The 23,369-nt window shown below is 41.0% G+C and overlaps 1 pseudogene; it reads left to right on the forward strand.

The window, feature by feature from the left end:
- Positions 1-1,594: 1,594 nt before the first annotated feature.
- On the forward strand, positions 1,595-19,445 carry LOC117695131 (protein MEMO1 pseudogene; annotated as a pseudogene).
- Positions 19,446-23,369: the final 3,924 nt, after the last annotated feature.

Raw genomic sequence — 23,369 nt, forward strand, 5'->3', positions numbered from 1 at the left:
GTAAGGCTGGCAGAGCCATCAGCTGGAAGAATCTTGTTTTCCAGTGTAGAAGAACCATCCCATTGCTCGCTTTGGGTTTAAGAAGAGTTAATGATCATTGGTGTTACTGGGCCCCAGCATTCCTAACAGCTAGGCTTGGCTGCCTATTCTCTATATGCTAATTAAAGAGAGACAAGATAGTGAAAAGCAGAGATGTATTCAATGTGTTCATATTGAGAAGGGGTTTACTGACCCCTTCACCTTTATTGGGGTTTTAACCAGCTCAATGCCAATGCCCTCTGGTCCATAGTAGCCATGAAACCCAGACAAAACAAACAGCTAGTGGGAAGGAATAAGGGATCTGTAGCTCCCTAAAGCCTCATTCCCAGTGAATCATGAACATTAGACTTGTCCAGTAGCTTTCTGAAAATTACTTTTTCAGTTGTGGTGAGTTGGGAGGCAGAGACATACAGATCTCTGGAAGCTGCCTGATCAGTTAATCTAGCCTATTTGGCAAAGTTCTAAGCCAATGAGAAACTCTGTCTCAAACAGAAGTGGAAGGTGTCTGGCAAATGACACTTGAAGTTGTCCATTTTATAGATTTATCTCTAAGAAAACAGACCATCATTACCTTGGGGATCCTACATGAAACTCATTTGACTTCTGGAGGCTTTGGCTGCAGATTCATGATCTGCTGACGAGCCATCAAGGAGAGATGGAACATTTATAGCCTGAGCAACGCACTCTTCAAGATAATAGTATGATAGCTGGATAAGACTCTGAGGACAAAAGTGAAGAAGGAGACATTAACTGTCAGAATCATGGGCTTATGGATTGAACATTTCACTTGCCTTACCCTACTTCAGGTCTGGGTAAAATGTTTTATCATAGTAAAAGAAAGAAAGAAAAAAAGAAAGAAAGAAAGAAAGAGAGAGAGAGAGAGAGAGAGAGAGAGAGAGAGAGAGAGAGAGAAAGAGAGAGAGAGAGAAAGAGAGAAAGAAAGAAAGAGCGAGCATTTGGGATCAGTCTGCCCCATCACTTCCAAGTGCTCTTTTAGAAGCATGCATTTGATAGGTTTATTCTGGAGATTTGTTATATGATTTTATATACAGTGCTGTATTCAATTCCTATTTTAACTTCACAGGGTTCTTGCCCATGCACTAGTGCACAAATTTTAGTGCAGAAAGATATGCATTACATAGGCTTTCCAAAGTCACACTTCTGCAGTTATTTGCATTAAATCCAGATTTTGTGACCCCTTGTACAGAATTACACTAAAAATTTGCACGCTTAGGAAATCTACTTGTTATAACGAATTTGCTCATAATTCGTTAAACATGTTTATTTTGGCTTTCTAAATTATTTTGAGTTTGATCTTTAGACCATCAAATACAAAATATAGAACTTAATGCATAATGTAATTAAATTTGGCATACTTTCATATTACATCAAAATATTTTATTAAAATAAGGGGACAACATTTTTATATACAATGTAAAGATTATAAAATTTAGAGATCTTATAAAAATAGTGCTTTATGGAATTTCTCCATAATAAATGTGTATCACGGCCTCCTCATTCATCCTCGTGCACCATAGGCAGCACAGACATGAAGATGTCCAACCAAGTGGTCTGTCGGGAAGCCAGCCACACTGGGAGCTGGTACATCACCTCAGGAACTCAGCTGAATGCCCAGCTAGAAGGTTGGCTTTCACAAGTCCAGCCTACAAAAAGACCTGCTAGAGCCATTATTGCACCCCATGCGGGATACACGTACTGTGGGTCTTGTGCTGCCCATGCTTACAAACAAGTGGATCCATCTATTACCCGGAGAATTTTCATCCTTGGGCCTTCCCATCATGTGTCCCTGTCTTGATGTGCACTCTCTAGTGTGGATATATATAGGACTCCTCTGTATGATCTTCGTATTGGCCAAAAGATTTACGGAGAGCTTTGGAAGACAGGAATGCTTGAACACATGTGGCTGCAGACAGATGAAGATGATCACAGTATTGAAATGCATTTGCCTTATACAGCTAAAGCCATGGAAAGCCATAAAGATGAGTTTACCATTATTCCTGTACTGGTTGGAGCTCTGAGTGAGTCAAAGGAACAGGAATTCAGAAAACTCTTCAGTAAATATCTAGCAGATCCTAGTAATCTCTTTGTGGTTTCTTCTGATTTCTGCCATTGGGGTCAGAGGTTCCATTACAGTTACTATGATGAATCCCAAGGGGAGATTTATAGATCCATTGAACATCTAGATAAAATGGGTATGAGTATTATAGAACAATTAGATCCTGTATCTTTTAGCAATTATTTGAAGAAATATCATAATACTATATGTGGAAGACATCCCATCAGGGTGTTATTAAATGCTATCACAGAGCTTCAGAAGAATGGAATTAATATGAGCTTTTCCTTTTTGTTTTTGTTTTTTTCTTTATTTTTATTGGATAGTTTATTTACATTTCAGATGCCATCCCCTTTCCCCATTTCCCCTCCCTAGAAAACCCCTATCCCATACCTCTTCCTGCTTTTTGCTTTTATACAATTTTTTTTAATGTTAATCAAGGGCTTCATAAGTTTGATAATGCTCAATAACAAGATGCCCACACAATCAGAAGTGTAACCCAATACCCAACCTAGATATATCAACTATCTTTGACTGGTGGAGACACATGTACATCTACCTCCATGTTCCCCCTCTCTTGTCTCCTAGCTCCTCCTCTCCTTCTCATCCTCTTCCTCTCCATACTCCTCCCACCTAAGCTCCTCCTACATATCACCCTTCCTGTTAAAAATCAAACTTTTCTCTCAAAATACAATTAGAGGATAATTGTGCCAATTTGTACCAGTGAGGTACAAGATAGTCCTAATACCCAGTCCATCATTTTGTTGACTAACCAGAACCTCTGTCATCTCTCCTAACTAAAACACTTAATTCTGAACCTGGCTTTTTTCTTGGCTTTAGAATGAACGTCAGCTGAAAACCATCCTCTCAGATCTTTTCTCTCAAAGTAAATAGCCGGGATTGGCTATCTGAGTTGGCAGTTGGGAATCATTGGCCTATCTTGCATGCCTGCCAACTTACAGTTTGATTTTGCAGCTTCTACATAGCCATTCTAGAGAAAGAGGGCAGTAGCTTTGTTGAGGAGATGAATTGTATCTGCAGCAAGCAGTGATCATAGCTCTTACATTTAGGTCTTTGAACCATTTTCATTATATATAGTGCATATTAGTTATATTTCACCTCACTATGACAAACGACCCAACAGAAGCAACTTAAGAGAGGAAAGACTTGTTTTGGCTTACTTTTCCTGAGGATCACAGTTGATCATAGCAGCAAAGGCAAAATATAGTGACTCTGTGGAAGTGGGAGCATTGTGGCAGCATCTTGTTCACCTGGAAGTGGACTAGGAGGTAAAGAGAGACAAGAATCAGCTGAGATAATATACCTCCAAGGGCCCATCCTCAACTTCCTCCTGCTAGGTCTGGCCTCCTAGACTACCCAGAGCCTACCAAAGCAATACAACCAGGAGCAGGTGTTTTTTAAAAACAAATAAACAACAAAAAATGAGCCAGTATTTCAGATTCAAATAAGAACAAGTTGTAAGGGATGGGTCCAATTGCATTTTTTAAACATGAGGAGACTCTGCTTTCTCAGCACCATTTATCTTTTTCCCACTAAGTGTTTTTAGTACCACTGTCAAAAAAAAAAAATAACCTCAACAGGTATATAAATGTCTCTTTCTGAGCACTTGATTCCACCCCACTGATCTGTGTCTATTTTTCATACCAGTAACACACATTTTGCTTTCATTAGTTCTATAGTAGGTTTTGACATTGAAAAACCAAACGAGGCCAATAAGTTGGCTTGATAGGTAAAGATGCTTACAACCAGCCTGAAAACCTGAATTCAACTCCCGAACCTCAGATGGTGGAAGGAGAGAACACCCACATGCACACGCACACACACTCAGTAAATGCTAAGGAGGTTTTTTGAAAATTGAGTCCTCCAATTCCGTTATTTTTTCAAGGCTATTTTGGCTATTTGGAGTTCCTTAAAATTCCAAATTAGGTGTTGGATAAATTTTTCTATTTATTTTTTAAAAACCATTGAAACTTTTGGTATTTTTTCTCTTAAATTCATGTTTCTAGCTGTCTTAGTTTGCTTTTCTTTTGCTGTGATAATCCCTATGAGCCAAAGCACCTTTAGGGAGGAAAGGGTTTATTTCAGCTTACAGTTTATAATCCACGATGAGAAGTCAGATCAGGAACTCAAGCAGGGCAGGAACCTGGAGGCAGGCATTGAAGCAGAGATTATAAAGGAATGCTGCTTATTGGCTTGCTCCCTGGGGCTTGCTCATTTGCCCAGGATTGGTAACACCCACAGCAACATGAACGCTTCTTCATCAAGCACCAATCAAGAAAATGTCCCACAGGCTTGCACACAGGCCGGTCTGATTGAGGCTTTTTCTCATCTTTCCTCTTTCCAAGGGACTGTAAATTGACAAAAACTAACCAGCACATATGGTAATACATAAAATAAAATTGACACAAGTTAATAGAATACTGTGGGTGATAACATACATGGATACACTGGGTGATATATAAATCAATGTACTTATAGCTTTCTGCTGAGCATGGCTGAAATTAGAAGGAATATAATCCCTAGCACTTGGGAGAGTAGAAAAGGAGGTTTTGTGCAAATTCAAGGCCATCTTGGTCTGTATAGTGAGACACTAACTAGGAAAGCTGAAAACAATTTAAAGATTTTTAAAAAATGTACCTTTATCCTCAAACATTTATTTTTTGCAGTGAAAGTTGACATGTAGAAGGCTTTTTTCTGGGTTTTTGAAATATAAAGCACATAATCGGTACCTGTGGTGTCTCTTCTTTGCAGTGGAACAGCAGACCTTTTATTCTAACTACAATGAAGCACCCAGCACTTGAGCTCTCCGTGTTCCAACTCCTCCATACTCCCCTCATCTCTGGTAAACAATATTCTACTCTCAACATTTTCGAAGTCATCTTTCTTGTCTAGAAAAAAATGACATGTATTCCAGGCCGGCCTCAGACTAGCTATGTAGCCAAAAATTCCCTTCAATTTCGGATTCTCCTGCCTCCACTTCCAGAGTGCTGCTATTAAAGAATTGTGCTACCACACCACTTTGTGGAGATGCTGTGGATAGAGCCCAGGCGTTCTTTACTCCAGGCAGCACTTTACCAAGGGAGCTGTTACCCCAGTCTGTCTACTCTGAACTTCCACAACATCAGCTTCATTACATGTCACATATAAATGTGACCGTGTGCTATTTGTCCTTCTGTGCCTTGCTTATGTCATCTAACATAATAATCTCCAGTCACAATCATGTTACAAATGACAAGATTGCATTCTTTTTACAATTGAATAATATTCCATTATGTATATGTTGATATATATATTTGAGACAGGATCTTGTGTAAACCCGGCTGTTCTCAAATTTGAAATACCCATCTCAGTCCCCTGAGTACTGGGGCTACAAGCATGTACCATTCATTGCCCCAGGCTTCCAATTTATCTTATTAACTTTTATTATTTTTTCTTATGTGATGTGTGTGTGCGCTATGCACTTATGTATAGATGCATGCTAGTGTTTGTTCAGGTGCATGTATATATGTATGCTATGTGTGCATATGGAGGCCCAAAGTTGACACTGGGAGCCCTCCTTGATTGCTTTTCACAGTACCCTCCTATTTATTTTCATCTTTAATGCCTGCCTTTTGTTGCTGTTTTGCAGCTTTTAGGGAATATGTTTGGTTTTTTTAGCTATAGCAAATGAAATTATATTCTTAATTCTTCTTCAGATATAAAAATGTTTTTAAGTTTTTGGAATATAAAAACACAATGTTTTGTCCCTCGTCACTTCTTTCTTTTGTGTTTACCTAATTTTTATGCACCCATATTTTGAGAATATTCTTTACATGTTCTCTGTGGTTATTAGAGGAACTACTATAGAATAATATATAATATTCAAACAACATAAAAATTGATTTTTACTTATATCCACTTAAGCAAAATCGCATATAAAACTCTACTTCTATATCTCTCTCCCCTTCCATGTGTTTTGTGTTGAAACAAACAAATTATAACTATACATTATGTAACATTAACTTAGATTTATAGTCATTTCTGTGTTTCTCTTTTAAATCTCCTAGAAAGTATGTTAATAACAAAAGTTACTACAGTACTGGCTTTTATGTTCAGCTTCACTCAAATTCTCAGGACATGGGCAGAATGAAATGACACTCCTGGCCAGAATATCACACAAATGTCCCCCAGCCCAGTTCTAGATAGAGTCCCTGTTCCCCTTTGAAAACTCATGAGCCATACTGCCAGGGTCAAAAGTGTTCTCTGCCCAAATGCCACCCATTAAGCAGCTCTTAATGCATTCCACTGCTTTCCTAACCCAAAGTTCCAAAGTTCACATTCCTCCAAACAAAAACATGGACTGGTCTATTGCATCAATACCTGACCCCTGGAACCAATTTCTATCTTAGTTAGGGCATCTATTGCTGTGAAGAGACGTCATGACCATGGCAACTCTTATAAAGGAAAAACATTTAATTGGAGCTAGCTTACAATTTAGAGGTTTAGTCCATTATCATCATGGTAGGAATCAGGGTGATGTGCAGGGAGACATGGTACTAGAGATGTAGCTGAGAGTTACACATCTGGATTGGCAGGCAGCAAGAAGAGACATTGTCACACTGTACCTGGCCTGAGTACACGAGACATCAAAATCTACCCTAGTGACACACTTCCTCCAAAAAGACCACACCTACTCCAACAGGGCCACACCTCCTAATAGGACCACTTTCTATGAACCAGTCATGGGCCATTCCTATTCAAACCAGCACAGCATTTAAATAAAGAATTAAATGTTAAAGAATTTTAAAATGAGAAGAAAAAACATAAACCAAGGTAGATTGTTTTCTATGTAAAAGAACAGAATCTCAGAGATTTACACAAGGATACCATTCAAATAAAGTCAAGTATCTATTATTTATCCTCCTTTTAAAAATACTGTCTTAAGAGAACCCTGAACATTAAACTTACAACACAGCATGTGTCCTTGTTCAAGCACTCCAAAAATAGTCTAAACAGATAGTTCTTCTTGGCTTTATGCCAGGATCTTGTCTTTTAGGATAGAAGTTTAAGATAAGTGACACTTCTGATTCTAATTTCTCAGGGAAGACAGCCTCTCTCTCTCTCTCATTCCAATAATACAGTGGTAACCTGGGGCTGGCAGCCTGGGGATTTCACAAAAGGCTGGAGATATGTATAGCTGATAATTAAAATTCATGTCCACCTGATCTAAATTTTTCTTTGGCCTTTTAGAACTTTCACCCCACTCCACACTCCTTTACAAGAAAATTCTTATTTTAAAAATCTTGACAAGACAGAAAAATTGCTAGTTTCACCCTCATCTCCATAAAGGAACAGCTACTATTCCAAGATGTAGAGAAGAGGCGAACTTGGTGCCTCTGATTTTTCTTACATGAAGCAAATGTTTGTCGCTATACTTTGCAAGCAGCACACGCTTGCCACTCCAGAGCAAAAGCATTTGGGGAACAAGATGTAAACGTGGGGTTTCTTCTTTAAAGCTGTTAAACAGGTTCTTGACATTGCCAAAGATCGCTGTGGTGTGTGACTTCCTTTATGAAGCTTGTGGTATGCAAAAGACTCATTCATTACCTTCTTAACATCCTACCATTTCTGTTCACTTCCATTGTCAGCAGTTGCTTTTCTTTTCAGTTAATTAAAAAAATAAAACACCTGGGTACAGGAAAGAAAGTTCTGATTTCACAAGAGTTCTTGCTCTGAGCTATAAAAGCCATTGGATTAACAAGGTTCAACAAGCCTAGGTCCATGGATGTCTTTTCTACATATCAGCCTGATAAGAAACAAAGATCAAATGCATGCCTTTGCAAAATTGCAACTCACCACAAGGCATGGACAACTTGGGTTTCTTCTAAATATTGGAATCACAACTACTGAGGCTGTAAGTACCAAATGTTTACAAAAGACTGGACTGGTGCAAGGCATGGCTTGTAAGCGGAGCACTCAGAAGATAGGGGTTGTAAAATCAAAAGTTCATGCTTGACCATTGTGATGGTTTGAATATGCTTGACCCAGGGATTGGCACTATTAGGAGGTGTAGCCTTGTTGGAGTAGGTGGGTGTGAGCTTTAAGACCCTCATCCTAGCTTCCTGGAAGCTAGACTACATTGTGCAGCTAGACCAGAAGCTTGCAAAGTGCAAGCATTAATGTTTATGAGTTGCACATAAATGCATATGAGTATCAGGCTCAAGAAATAGAGTGCTTGCCCCATATTTCATCCCCAACAATAGAAAAATGGAGTATGGTGGTGTGTATCTGTAATCCCAACACTCAGGAACTCAAAGTAGGAGGACCAGAAGCTCAAGGTCATCCTTAACAATATAGCAAGTTCAATGCCAGCCTGTGGTATGTGACAATTTTTTAAATCCATATCTGTATTTATACTTTTATATATAGATATATACATAAAGATATATCTAATATATATTAGATATATAAATAGGTTAGATATATATTCATACATATGTAATATGTAATATAATATATACATACACACACACACATATATATGTACATATACGTATACATGCCTTGTATGATGACTCACACTTTAATGTCAGTACTTAGGAGGCAGAGGCACACACACTCATGTATATAGTCAACTCTTTTCTACAAACACAGCACACAGATCCTAGAGAGAGCAAATGGTATATAGCGTTTGCTCATAGCAAGCCACTCGAAAATTACTTTCTTAGTCTCCAGTGGGTATGTGGCATGAGTCAGTGAGATGAAAATGCTGTCACACTTAACACTATGTACCCTCCATTTAATAAATAGAATACATATTCAGCAAGGTTGTGTTTTGTTATAATCTTACCTGGACTGCCACTCAGTGGCCATTTGGAGAAATATCCAGAAGAGAGCCTGCTGCTTTGATCGACTATCTTCTGTTTTAGAAATGGCCAGATACAAAGCCTTTCCCACTCTTCTTGGCTGTAAGCATACTGAAATCCAAGTACGCTATGCTACTGAAATTTAAGCAGCAACATTGTTTAAGGCCAGACCTTTGGAACCATCCTCTTCATTGTTCCATTTATTTAAAATCCTCATGGTGAATATCTCCCAAAGGTCTGCAAAGAGTTTGGAGGGTTCTTCTGTATTTTCTCTCTCAAGGTCCCCTTTAAAAGGAGATAGTGGCCCAGGCATTGCTCCAAGTTTAAAGCTAGCCTGTCTTGAAAGCAGGATTTCTGGGCCAATCTGAGCTGTAGTGTGAAACATTTTCTCTAAAAGCAGGTGAACAAGCTGAAGGGATCAAAAGGCTCCACTTTTTCCTGAAGGTCTATGGGCAGTCAAGGCACACACACACACACACACACACACACACACACACACACACACACACAATTTTAAAATAAAATAAGTATTGTAAAACAAAGAAAAGATTCTCTAAACACATACCCTATTCTCCTCCAACTCGAGTGCTCCTCAATCTCTTTCTTGAATAACTTTATGTGATGTGTTTGGCATTCTCTTATCAGCCTATCTCTACTTATACTCCAGTTCCTTACCCTGTGGGGAAAGCAACCCTTCAAATAAGATACAAGTCTTTTTATATACTATTTTTATTTATTATTTAGAAATGTCATATCATGAACCCTGATCACACTCACTTCTCAGTCCTCCCGGATCCACCTGTCACCTCTGCCATCCAAACTCCTCCCTATAACAAGAAGGAGGGGGAAGAGAGGAGGAGGTGGTGGTGGAGAAGAGAGGAAGAGGAGCAAGAGGAGGAGGAAGAGGAGGAGGAAGAGGAGGAAGAAGAAAAGTCCAATTCGTGTTGCCCATATACTCACAAAAACTTCTGGTGGACAGCTCCTTAAATAAAACCTGAGTCCTTCCTAACACATACTGCCACTGGAAGCCATCAATTGTGGAAAGCTACACTTCAGAATCCTTATCACAATTTTTGGGAGTTCTCCTTGAAGGCTTTCTGTCTAAGCTGTTATCCTTTTGGTGGGAGGGCATGGTGTTGGGGTAGGTGTTGTCACAGAAGCCTTCTATGCCTTCTATGTCTTTGTCAACTGTGAGTCTGTAGTCATCAATACCATGTCAAAAGTAGCTTCCTTGCCCTTCACAGTCAGCAAAAGCACAGAATTACACATGGTTTCTAGAGACAGCACAGACCACTGATATCCACATGATCTTCAGTGTCTGCACATGCCATGGACCTCAGCTTGGTATCTGGTGGCAATACAGACCAGGGACATCAACATGACCCTCTGCTAGAGGGGAACACTGAGTGACAGAGAAAAATATTCTAAAATGATAACTTTAATAAAAAAAATCTCTTAAGTAGTTTTTAAAACTCAGAAGTTTTATAATGTATTTTATCTCACTTTATTGTAATAAAAAAGCTTTTAAAGCCACATTTTATTGTTGACATTGGAACACAGAAATGCTTATTTTATTTTAGGAGTTTTCCAATGTTTGAGAGTGAAATTTACAACCACCAACTATAATTTTATGACTTCCAATGATTTCACGTCTCAGAATAAAAGTAAGATACTTCAGTAAATTTTATAATGTTCTCCCATTATTTGAACTCATGTCTCCTTTTGGATCTTATTTTTTTGCCACCATTTTTCGAAGATCTAGCCATATTAGACTGATGTACCTAAACCACCTTCCCCTCCTAGTTTCATGACTTTCTTCTTGGCTTCCACGAAACATTCCCATCAGTGCTTTACCTTATCACCTCATTTGAGTATGGGCATCACAATCCTCTATATCGCTTCCCAGCATCCAGTCTAAAGAACTTAGTACACAATCTGATGCTACAGATTTTGCTCATTGGTTTCTTGCCTACCTCCTTACCTATAGAAAGTAAACTAGAAGGATAAGGGAGTCTTGTCTGTTTTCATAGAGCTATATTCTCAGTGCCTTGAATAGTATGCACAGCAGATAACACATTGAACAAAGAGTAATTAAATGGAAACACGAATGAAGTGAGAAAAAACAGAAACCTATTTTATATGTATGAGGAACATTTTCTTCTCTTTTTGCCTCAAAATTAGCACTTGTCTGATCTCAATAATGTGATAGAATCTTTACAAGTTATTTTGTGAACTCTGCTTAATCCTTGATGCCAAGCCTGTGACAGTCTCCCTGTAACTTACCTTATGATTGAATTCATCACTTGATCTGTGATCCCCCAGTACATGTATATGTTCAGGTTTCAGTGTTCATCATACTACAGTACTATAATAAAATAGTCAGCAAATTCATTATAATTATTGTGACTGGTACTATTAAATTATACAGGAGGGCCTCTAAACTAAAAACCGCCTAGCTTGATGTAGTGGCACACACCTATAATGCCTGAACTTGGGGAGCCACAGGGGAATTGGGATTTGGAGGCAAGCCCGGGTGGTATAACAAGACCTTGTCAAATAAAGGAAGGAAGGAAGGAAGGAAGGAAGGAAGGAAGGAAGGAAGGAAGAAAGAAAGAAAGAAAGAAAGAAAGAAAGAAAGAAAGAAAGAAAGAAAGAAAGAAAGCTGTCCTAATCTGAGTAGGGTGGCTCACACCTGTAATTCCAGCACTTGGGAAGCAGAGGTAAGTGGATCACCGTGAGGCCAGCTGGAGGTACACAGTGAGTTCTAGGTCAGTCTGAGCTACATACAGAAGCCCCCCTGAGAGGCTACCGTGCTTAGCATCTACACTCATATTACACAGATTGGCAGCACTAAGTAGATTCTATAGATTTAACAAAAAAAAAAAAAAAAAGAAAGAAATTAAACACATGAGACTGGGAAGGGACAGTGGGGGGAGAGAGGATCTGAGGGAAGGAAATAAAGGGTAGACTTAATCTATACACATTATATACATGTATGAAATTCTCAAACAATAAAAATTTTTAAAGTCAGGAAAGAGAAAGAAGGAAAGAAAGCTTTCTCTTACCTCTCGAGAATGCCTGTTTCCATTCTTTCTGTTGGCCCTCAGGGCTTCAGTCCTGTTCCCCCACCCAATACCTGATCATCTCCCCCTCTTCCCCTTCCTGTCCCCTTTCCCACCCAGTTCTCTCCCTCCCGCCTCCTGTGATTGCTTTCTTCTCCCTTCCAAGTGGGGTTGAGGCTTCCTCACTTAGGCCCTTCAGCTTGTTAACCATCTTGAGTTCTGTGGATTGTATCCTGGAAATTCTGTATTTTATGTCTAATATCCATTTATTAGTGAGTACCTACTATGCATATCTTTTTGGGTCTGCGTTACCTCACTCATGATGATATTTTCTAGTTCCATCCATTTGCGTGAAAAACTCAGGATGCTCTCATTCTCAATAGCTGAATAGTATTCCATTGTGTAAATGAAGGTGGGGGACCCTCCAGAATGTACCAGAGACCTGGGAGGTGAGAGACTCTCAGGACTCAAAGAGAGGGACCTTAGATGAAATGCCTGACAGTGGGGAGAGGGAACTTGTAGAGTCCACCTCCAGCAGAAAGACAGGGAATCAAGTGGAGGGATGGGATTGCCATCCCACAGTCAAATGTCTGACCCATAATTGTTCCTGTGTAAAAGAACTGCGTGGACAAAAATGGAGAAGAGACTGAGGGAAAGGAAGTCCAGTGACAGGCCCGAAGTGAGATCCAGCTGGAGGGGGGCAAGGCATGACATTATTACTGAGGCTATGGAATGCTCACAAAAAGGGACCTATCATGACTGCCCTGGAAGACCCAACAAGCAGCTGAAAGAGTCAGATGCAGATATTTGCACCCAACCAATGAACAGAAGCTACTGGCTCCTATGGTTGAATTAGGGGAAAGCTGGAAGAAGATGAGGAGGAGGGTGACCCTGTAGGAAGACCATCAGTCTCAACTAACCTGGACCCCTGAGATGTCTCAGACACTGAGCCACCAACCAGGCAGCATACAGCATACACCAGCTGATATGAGGCCTCCAACACATATACAGCAGAGGACTGCTGTGTCTGGGTTCAGTCAGAGAAGATGCACCTAACCCTCAAGAGACATTGGAGCCCCAGGGAGTGGAGAGGTCTGGTGGGGTAATGGGTGGGGACATCCTCATTGAGACTGGGGGTGGAGGGTGGGGAGGTATGGGATGTGGAAGAGTCAAAGTGTGGACCACGAGGGGGATAAAGTCTAGATTGTAAAAAAAGATTAAATAAAATTTTAAAAATAAAAAATAAACATACATTAAAAGAAGAAAGAACGTTGTCTCATTTATCCTTCTACCAGTCAGTGCTATTCCAAGCACAATACTATGCTTAGTATATATTTGGTAAATAAATAATAAATATTAAATAAAATAATATGTGAATCAGTGAAAGAGGATAAAACCTTGTTAGTATAGCAGTTCTCTATATGCTAAACATCTTTTTGAATATTACAATGAATTACTATGCTGGCTGCTGTCCTTTCAGACTTGCAATAGCCTGTTTCCTGGATGACCCACCATACTAGTTCCATTTTATTGCATTCTGTTATCAGTACAAAATATACAGAAATAGTTTTCCTAGTAATAAGGATGGTTTGTAAGCAGTAACTAGTAAGTTTCTCTGCTTTGAATATACTTTATACTTTTTGCATGTTTATTTATTGGAAAGGTGGGGCATGGTGCACATGTAGAAGTCAGAGGAAACTTGCATGAGTCAGTTCTCTCTTTCCACCATGTGAGCCTCTAATACTTTATAAAGAGACAGTCCATGGACTTTGTTTTATTGGAGGCAAGTTTTCTTTTTTCCTGCCAACATAATATTATTATTAATTATTTGGGGATTTCATATTTTGCGCTCTATCACATTCACTTCCCATTCCTTCTAGGTCCATACTCTCACTGCTATGCCCCCCACCAAGTCCAATTTGTGGTGCCCATATACTCATTAGAACATGATCAACCCTCTAGTGGCCAGCCTGTCAAAGAAAATTAAGTCCTTCCCTGTCACCCCACTTCACCCCTGGCCAGAAGTCATCAACTGTGAAGAGCTACAATTCAGCCCAAGTCTCTGTTTTCCTGATCCCTCAGCCAAGGATTAGCAAGAGTTGGTTAATTTGACCTTGTCCTATTATTTTTAAAGTACGTATTTCATGAAGAGCCCCCCCTCAACTTGCTATTTTTGAACATATTATCTCATTTTTGCCAGGTTGGCACATAGTAAATGCTCAGTTAAAAAAATAATAGTAACACCAAGAGCAACAATAATAATAATAACCCTTCCTCTTAGCTTGGAAGATCAGTCAATAAAGTGCCTGCCATGCAAGCATAAAAATCAAGATAAGTTTGGATTCCCAATACCCACTTAAAAGCTGGTGATGGTGGTACACACTGTAACTACAATGATTAGAAGAGGTGGTATTGAGGTGGTCTTTTGCTATGTATTGTAATGCTAAATAGTGGTTCCCAAGGCCTGGTTGCTCCCAGGGACGTGAGAATCTACATGTAGACCCACATGATGCTGTGTAACCTTGTCCCCAAGTTATCCCTGATTGGTGATTAAAGATGCCTACAGCCTATAGCTGGGTAGAAGAGAGATAGGTGAGGTTTGGGGGTCCCCAGGCTTAGGTTTGGATGCCTTTGTGGTGACATCTACTTGGTGGTCTCCTTCTAGATGGCTGGGTTCAAGGTCATTTTGGAGTTTGCCTAGCTGCCAGCAAAGTAGAATACAAGGTTCTCACTCCAAAGTCAACAATCATGCCAGGGTAAATGTCAGTATGAGCTTTCTTAAGAGGCTGGCTCAGTGGTACTAGCCAGGTGATTGTTTTGGGCAGATTTTCCAGCCATTGTCACCTTGGAATGTCCTTCTCTTTGTCATCCTTTTCAGAGGCTCCAATGAGCTGTGCACAAACACACAATACAAGTGTCTATTCAGTGTCATTTCATTTCTTGTTGCTATCTTTGGACTAGCACTGGTCAGCCACTTCCTGAATTTACATCTATAAAAGCAAGCCCTTGGCTGAAGTTCCCACCTCTTGGCTCCCATTTCACATCTGACCAGATAAATGAGAGTGCCGCAGCATCAGGATCTCAGCTGTGGCACAGTGCAGTGATACTCTTGAGCCTCCTTTATTTGTGAGTCACAGCAGTCCTTCAGTGGAGAGGCATTTCGTTTCTATGACTACTGTTTCATAAGGAAAACAGCTGCAGCTTGGCAGACATTACATTGGTCTCCTTCACACCAAGCTGTAGATCCCATTCTGCTCTCTCTTCCTTCGCTGCTGGCATCATTCCTGAAGATGGTGTTCCAAGGACAGTAGCTCTATTCTTGTATATCTGCAGAGGTCAGAAACATTCTTCTAAGAAGACTACAGTTCCTCCAGATGACTTCACAGTTGTTGATGAAGTGTCAATCTATCACACCTATGACACATTGGTCCTGAGAATCATTTATGAGTGGTATGTGTGCTTGAGCAGATTCTCATTCCAGCAGAGCACAGCAGTCCTCAGTATTAGGAAGTAGAGGAAGGGGAAGAGTCTAATGCCAGTAGACAATCTAAGCCACAAACAAGGGAAAGGGCGTGCAGATTTGACATGGACTTCCTCCCATACTAGCATAACTTTTTCATTTAATTAGCAAAGTCCAACCTTCGGATAAAATGCATAAAGGATCTGGCAAACCCTGCCTTGGGAAAACCACATAGACCTTATTTATTGCTAGCCTGACAGAGGTGAATTGCCCAGGGTCCCCCAGAGTGCTGTCACTGCCTGACAGCCCAAGTGAGGAAGCTACAATCCAGCCATGGGAAGTCCAATGGCCTCCATCTTCTTCTGCTGCTAAAAATTCAGAAGAAAATGGCCCAGAGGTGGATAAAGCAGTAGCAAGAGATGCAAGCAAGTGCTGCATGCCTTTGCACACATACAGCCAGTTAGCTGTCCCACGCTATTTGGAATGAAGACAGAAGAAGTGCCTCAGCTTGCCTGCTATTCCTACAGCTTGCATATGGGGAAGTCCAGGTAAATGGTCTGCTTTGTTGCAGCCTCTCCAAGTCTCTGGACTTCTGGATCTTACAGTTACCTCAGCACCCCAGGAGTACCTCCATTCCCCTCTCCAGAGACAAAGACAAGGTTCTGGGATAGTGACTTAACATTTCTCAAACAGCTGTGATTCTTCTTCAGATCCCTTTGCAAAACTGATGTCTAATGTACAGGCTTATTTATGAAAAGGCAGTAGACTCCTCTGAACGGGAGGCTACAGATAGAATGTATACTGCCTGAAAGCCACCAGTCAACCTACAGTATCATGAAAACTTCACCTGGGCCAGTCACCACCTCAATATTGTCTTTCAAGGCAGATCTGTTCCTGTCACTGTCATCCTGCTATTATTGTTTGTTCCCTTTCTGGAGTTGATAGACTCATATTTCAATATGTGCTTCTTTGCTACACTGGTCCGTGCACACAGCAATGTTTGTTTGTTTGTTTGTTTGCTGTATTCGCTTTCATTTATTTTCATTGTAAACCAACCTTTCTGGAAGAAAGAGAATAACTCACAACCTAATGCCCATTCATTTCTATTTGTGTTACTTCAGGTTCACTTATGATCTCAGCTGATGTACAAGCTAGGTTCCTGCAGGGCGTCAATCAATATGTACACATGGCTTCACTTAGCATAATTGTACATGCACATTTACGTAGATCAACACAGACTACATTCTTGTCATCTCTAATAGCCATAGACCATTCCACTGCGGGACCACAACACTTTAGAAGACATTACATTTGCATGTTTTCCTACTTGTGGGTGGCACTTCAAAATGTGCTTGCTTTTAAGAGAGCTATGCTTAACTCTGGCCACAAATCAATACTGAGACAACACAAATTAAGTCACATGGGAGCAAAAGCTCACCAAGTTGAATTTAATTAGTAGATATTGTTACAGGGCCATCTAGTCCCTCTTGGAGTAGGCTTCTTGATGCTATTTTTTTTTTTCACTCAGCCGAGACTAGAAGACATGGTTAGAAACGACCCTTACTTGTTTTAGTTCAGTTCTAAGTGAACCTGACTCTCATTCATCTGTGAGACAGGACTTTTTATTGGCTTTATCTACCTGAATTCTTCACATGTATACCACAAAGTACTGGTGCTGGATCAGCTTTGCTTTCTTTCAGGGGTTCACATTATTTAAAAAAATATTTACTTGTGTGTGTGTGTGTGTGTGTGTGTGTGTGTGTGTGTGTGTGTGCGTGATGCACAAACACATGCTACTGTGTGCATGTTAGAGGACAACTTACAGGAATAGGTTCTCTTTTACTACAGTGTGAGTCCTGGAGATCAAACTCCTTAGTTTGGCAGGCTTGTTGGCAGCCACCTTTAACTGCTGAGCCAGCTCAATAACCCCAAGTTCACATCTTTCTTATTTTCTCTCCCTTGTTGTCTGACAAAGCTTCAGTGAGCTTAAGCAAGGAGAGATTGCCACATTACCAGCCTGCAAGAGCCCATGGAACTTTATTAATCAGTGTTGCTGCGTCTTCTTCTAAAACTCATTAGGGGCAGTTTGTTATTGGTAGTACAGTGTTCTTTCAATTTAAGAAAGCAAGTTTTGCTTTCAGACTCAATATGTTTTGTATCACCTGCTAGTTGGAGCTGGTACTGCTTGAATTTCCTCTCAGTGAAGAGTAGATACAGGCTCTCTGACTAGAAAGAGACCATTCCACTGGATGTGGTCATTTAAGGCCATTGAAAGTCTTTTCAGTTACTGACCTGTGTCAGTTGGACTCAGCTTTGAGATATTACATTTTGTACCTGTGACTGGTTTGGGCACAGTAGCAATGTCACTACATTGTAGATCCCACTACAGCCACTGTGATGGTTTGTATATGCTGGGCCCAGGGAGTGGCACTATTAGAAGGTGTGACCTTGTTGGAGTAGGTGTGTCACTGTGAGTGTGGGCTATAAGACCCTCATCCTAGCTGCCTGGAGGCCAGTATTCTGCCAGCAGCCTTCAGATGAAGTTGTAGAACTCTCAGCTCCTCCTGCACCATGCCTGCCTGGATGCTGTCATGTTTCTGCCTTGATAACAATGGACTGAACCTCTGAACCTGTAATCCAGCCCCAATTAAATGTTGTCCTTATAAGAGTTGTCTTGGTCATGGTGTCTGTTCACAGCAATAAAATCCTAACTAATACAGCCACCTTGGGGATTAAGCCATTAGATATGGACCTTTGGGGAGGGACTATCACAGGCTTCAAAGGATATCCAGTTCCACTGTCACACCACGCAACTTGTTTTTAACATGATAGTCTCAGGGAGCAAGGAGACCTAATATGGAACACTTGGTGTTACCATCTAAGTAAAATTTCTTATACACTATTACTAACAGAAAGATAATTTTATGTGTAGGGTTCATCAAAATCTCCAAGGTTCTCACAACAGTTGGCTCACAATGACAAGTTACCTGGTTAGAGTTAGGAATACAACATACGAGCAGAGTACAGAATCAAGAAAACCTGCCGTATTCAAGATGGCAGTAGCCACCAGAACCCTTGAGGCCTATGGAGACTTCTGAGAGGAAAGGCCCATGGAGGCTTCAAGGCAAAACTCAGAAGATGAATAGAGGATTTGGTAACTTTGGAACAACTAGAAAAGGCAAGTGTTATGGGAAGATGCTTTCTAAAAGTGGTTTCATGGAATTGGAAAAAAGATGGCTGAACAGTGCAGAGAGCAGTGGAACTATGTCATTGCTATGATTGCGACAGGGGTACTGGCATTGAGGGCAGGGCAGTTTGCAGTGGCCTGGAAGTATGTCCTGACCCAGACATACCTCTCAGCTGCATACCTCACTCTGACTCTGAGCAACAACAGGATATACAAGATGAGTCAGAGATATTTCGGTATTTATGATGATGCTTCAGAAACCTTGAGCCAGACCAATGAATGACTCACTGCAATAAGTATCTGCATGTAAAGTTGTTTGGGAGAAGTGTGTGACACACAGTAGATTGCAACAACATTTTAATAGGTGAACCTGCAAGAGAGAGGGGGGAGGATATGGCAGAATGGAGTGGTGGGCTAAGCAGAGAGAAGCAGAAGCTTGAGCCACTGGGAAGCTTGGACTACCACAGGTTCTGCCTAGCCCAGGACTGACTAGGATCATGGAGCTACTGCTTCTGATATTACCCATATTGCTCACTCGCCTGGGGGAGGAGAGTTAGAGGGCCTCATGAGTGCCCTGTCCCTGACACACTACACCATCACTCTGAGTAACAACAGACTATCTGTGATAAAGAATGGTTCCTTTTCTGGATTCAGTTTGCCTGAAAGGCTTTTGTGGTCGGTGCTGCAGCCAGAGGCCACGTCGATGCTCATGATCTGTGCTGCTCTGCTGTCAGCGATGCTGAAGTATATGACCTGAGCTACCACAAGAAACCATGTTGATGTTCCTGATCCAGGCTGCCACTGGAGACCATATTGATGTCTGTGATCCATGCTGCTGCAGGCTGCTATAGCATGGAAGCTTCTTTTGTAGTGATCTCGATGATTGCACACTCGTAACTGAAAACGAGAGACATTGAAGGCTCCTGTGACAACCTGGCCTCCTAGCACACAAACAACAAAAGAAAAAGTCCAGACAGGAAGCTATTGAAGGTTGTCCTTAAAAATTATGCTAGGGATGTGCCTAAAAGAAGCTATAGATAGCTGAGGGGACAAGAATGCCACCAGTTCTCAGCTGAGACAGCAAGAAGCTAGATGAACAAATATCCTGATCTTCCCTTGATTCCAGGTCTCTTACTAGTGCTTCTCTTTGGCCAGGCCATGTAAAGCTCATAGTAAATGGGAGGCAATAGATGCAACTAATTAACCTCCTAGAGCTCCCAGGGACTAAACCCCCAACCAAGGAGTACACATGGAGGGACCCATGCCTCCAGCTGCAGAGGATGGCCTTGTCGAGCATCAATGGGAGGAGAGGCCCTTGGTCCTGTGAAGGTTCAATGCCCCAGTATAGGGGAATGCCAAGATGGTGAGGTGGGAGTGGGTGGGTGGGGGAGCACCCTCATAGAAGCAGGGGGAGGGGGATGGGATAGGGGGTTTGCAGAGGGGAAACCAGGAATGGGGATAACATTTGATATGTAAATAAATAAAATATCCGATAAAAAAAGATCCCAGCTTGAGCTAGGCATGGCAGCGCACAGCTGTAATCCCAGCACATGGGAGGTAGAAGCAGAACATCAGAAGTTCAAGATCAGACTTAGCTAAATAGTGAATATGAGACAAGGTTTGGCTACATGAGGCTTTGTGAAAGAAAGAAAATACATCACAGAGCTAGCTGAGGCTGTGATACATGCAGGTCAGTTAGTAAACTGCTTGCCTATAAAGCCAGCAGTCTGATCTCCAGAACAAAACAAACTCAGCATGGTGGCATACACTGATATCCCCAGCACTTGGAGACGGAGCTCATGCTGGCTGTACAACAAATTCAAGGCCAGGCTCTTTATATGAGACCTTGTCTCAAAAACAAAACAACAACAACAAAAAACTGTCCTCATATGGTCCCAATGTCCTCAGACATGCCCACAGGGCACTACCTTACTGCTATGAGTAGTAAATTATCAGCCTGTATCTTGTGGGTGGTGCAGGCCAGATGCTGTCACTTCCATGTCCACCCAGGTGCACAGTTTCGAGGTCCCTATATCCTCAAACTAGAGCACAAAGCTACGTATAAAATGGAGTATCTCAGATCAAGTCCCAGTATGAAAAACCACCATTTTATACAATGTAGAGTAACTTAGGGCAGGGTATACCCTGATTTCAACAGGAAACTTTTCTCCAAACAAAGCCAAAAAGCTTGGGGGGCTGCTATAGCTCCTCCTCCTTCTGATGCTCTAAATGTCTTCTGTGGCATGGTCTCATTCTGTCTCCCATTCTATGATTCTCATTTCTATTCCATGAGTCTCTTGTCATATCTGTCTGGGCAGCCTCCCATCCTCAAAAGGCAGAGACTCTATTCTACTCTTGTATCTAAGAATCTAGCCCTGTGCTGGATGGACAGTCATTTATCCACACTAGCTGGATTGCTGGGCAGATTTGTCAAGACAGACAGGCTGAACAGGGCAGTTATTTCACACAGTCAAAGCTAAAGTAGTTGGAAAACATACTGAATAATTTAAAACTCAGTATATTAAAACTCACAATAATATTTGAGGTTTAAATATTTTATTTATACCCTAAACAGAATTTATTATCATTTTGCTTTCCTGGATTTAATGGAAGCAAACACATCAATAATATTTTCAAAAGCTACTTCTAGAAAAAAAAAGTTGGCTCTTGAGATATCCATAAAAACATGTATCTAGGCACACATTTTCCTTTTGCTGCAGGCTTCAATATGGCTTGGCATGGTATTGTGAGATCCTGTAATGAAAAGTTTGAGATTTTGTTTCTCATGGTTGTTTAGTATTTACTTAGTGTTTTGAAAATATTGTGTTAAAATGTGAGGTTCTAGTAGCCTCCTTAAAGAGTGCTCCAGAGGCAAATGCCAGTGTCTACAGTGAATGGTTCACTGGCCTAACCTTAGTACCTGAGAGACTGCTCCATAGCTTTGAGCTGGAGGAGAGAAAATCCAGTGGTTTATTGAAGAGTTAATACCTATTATAAATGACATAGTATAAATGGCAGCATCTTCATACTTCCCTTCTGAAACAGTCATTCAAAGAGATCACTGTCCCTATCATGTAGCCTAGATTGGCCTTGAACTCTGTAGGTAGCCGAGACTGGTATTGAACTACTGATCCTCCAAGCTCCATCTTCCGAGCATTGAACTTGATCTAATTTTAAAACTTGTCTTCCATCTTTGTTGCAAATTATGTCTTTTGAACAGTATAAGTTAAAAAGCCACAAAGTCAGCTGGACATGGTGGTGACTCACACCTTTAATCCCAGCACTTGGGAGATAGGAGCAGGCAGGCATTTCTTTGAGTTTGAAGGCAGCCTGATCTACAGAAGTTGTTCCAGGGCAGCCAGGGCTGTTACATAGAGATACCTTGTCCAGAATACTCCCACTCCAAAAAGCCAGAGTTATGGGTGGTGTACCTAGTACCAAGTTGTTCATGCTTTATTAAAGACCCTCCACCTATGCTTATGCAACAGAAAAAGGCATGGAAGTGTAAGGGGTATTGTTGAGAAGGAGTTTATCAGCAATGGTGGAGGATATGAGAGGGGAATGGGAGTAATTGTTCAAAATGTACTATATACATGTATGAAATGGTCAATATGTAAAAATAAATATTTTTAAAAGATCCAATCAACTAGATTGAAAAGCACTGGCCTGTGTTCCATGCTTCTATCTCAAACTGGCAGACATGAGGTTTAGATATGAGTTCTGGAAGGTGGAAAGCAGCAGCAAATTGGCCATCTCCATCTGGAGGTCCTTTGATCATTTGAAGATTGACAGAAAGACTCTGAGCTTTTCCTTGAGATGTCCCTGTTTGTGCACAGAAGGCTACACTTAAAGCAGCAGGCTCCATGGCTCTTTTCCCCCTGGAAGCCCAGACACAGGAACTCCTCCACAGACCACACTTCTTCCCATCTGCCTCCAGTCCTCGGAGTGGAACATTTCAAAATAGCAGTCAGTGCCTGGATATATAACAGGTAGATTTATTGTTTTTTTGTTTTGTATGTGTTTGGGTTCTGGAATCTCTATGACTTAGAGTAAGGCAGGGTGGGGTGGCTAGAAGTGGGAATTATTAGGCCCCCAACAGGCTTCTTTTGCCCAGGTTTCTGCATCTGGTTTTCATAAAACTCCTCAAAGTCTCTAAAACTAGGGTTAGTAGTCTAGCTTAGAAACTGACAAACTTCTAGAAAGGGACAACTACTAAATATTTCAGTATGGGGGCCATACAAGTTCCTTCACAACCAGTCACCTCCACTGTGGTATGTGTCAGAGTTTTACTGCTGTGAAAAGACACCATGAGCAAGGCAAATCTTATAAAGACAACATTTAATTGAGGCTACCTTACAGGTTCAGAGGTTCAGTCCAGTATCATCAAGGTAGGAACATGGCAGCATCCAGGTAGGCATGGTACAGGAGGAGCTGAAAGTTCTCCATCTTTATCTGAAGGCTGCTAGCAGGATACTGGCCTCCAGGCAGCTAGGATAAGGATCTTATAGCCCATAACCACAGTGACACATCTACTCCAACAAGGCCACACCTTCTAACAGTGCCACTCCCTGGGCTGAGCATATACAAACCATCACAGATACTGTCTATGGCTGTAGACATCAAAGTTATATTTTTACCTGTTAGGTATCACAGAATACTATTTTGGGATTTTTTTTCAATT

Source organism: Arvicanthis niloticus, chromosome X (assembly GCF_011762505.2).
Source record: "Arvicanthis niloticus isolate mArvNil1 chromosome X, mArvNil1.pat.X, whole genome shotgun sequence".
Lineage (NCBI taxonomy): Eukaryota > Metazoa > Chordata > Mammalia > Rodentia > Muridae > Arvicanthis > Arvicanthis niloticus.